The following is an 843-nucleotide window of genomic DNA, read 5'->3' on the forward strand; positions in this document are numbered from 1 at the left end:
CAGAACCAGCGAAAAATCTCTTTTTTTCATGCGGCTGACATATTGTGAATAGAGTGTTGGGCATATTCCACGACACGTCCCTCTTGGCTTCAGTGGGATTATTATTTTATCTCTGCGCTATTAGGTCGCGTGGGCTCATTCTGGCACCTAAATGGGGCCAGCGAGCGCGGAGGGAGCTGACAACCGCATCACCAGTGAACGGAGAACTTAACCGGGGCTAACAGAGCCACGGAGCTGTGTCTAATGCAGGGCCCCGGTGCCGGGTTTACACTGAATGGTGCCATTGTGTGTCCCAGAGATCTCTGTGTCCTCTCTAACAGAGAGCCACTGTCTGGAACTAACCAGGGGGTAGGATGAGTCGAGCAACCCCCTGGTCCCTCTCCCTGGCTGGCTGCTCCCGTCACACCAGGTTAAATCACACGGTGCAGGTAGCAGACCTGGCTGCGAGTGGAATGCGCGGTGAATGCAAAAAGAGAGAGAGAGACACACACGGGGGGAGAGGTGATTTGAGTCGGAATGAAAGGGATGGCATTTATCTGCTTACAGGACAAGAAATCGCTCGTGTTAAATCCGAACCATACACCCACTGAGAAGGAAAGAGTGGCTTATTGAGTTGGATCTTGGATGGCTCAAATGAAGAGCTAAGTGAGTTCTTCTTCTCATTTGAGTCCCGGGTTAGACCCCGTGTGACCGCAGATGTGACAGGACACGGGTTTGACACGTCTGCCAGATGTTGTGGGTTTGCACGGACCTGCCTCTTAACCTTTGTCGCGGTTCCCCCCTTCTTTCTCATCTTCTTGCACTGGCTAACAAAAACAAATGTTTCCTCTTACCCCCCCCCCC

The sequence above is a fragment of the Etheostoma cragini genome, chromosome 18 (assembly GCF_013103735.1).
Source record: "Etheostoma cragini isolate CJK2018 chromosome 18, CSU_Ecrag_1.0, whole genome shotgun sequence".
Taxonomy (NCBI): domain Eukaryota; kingdom Metazoa; phylum Chordata; class Actinopteri; order Perciformes; family Percidae; genus Etheostoma; species Etheostoma cragini.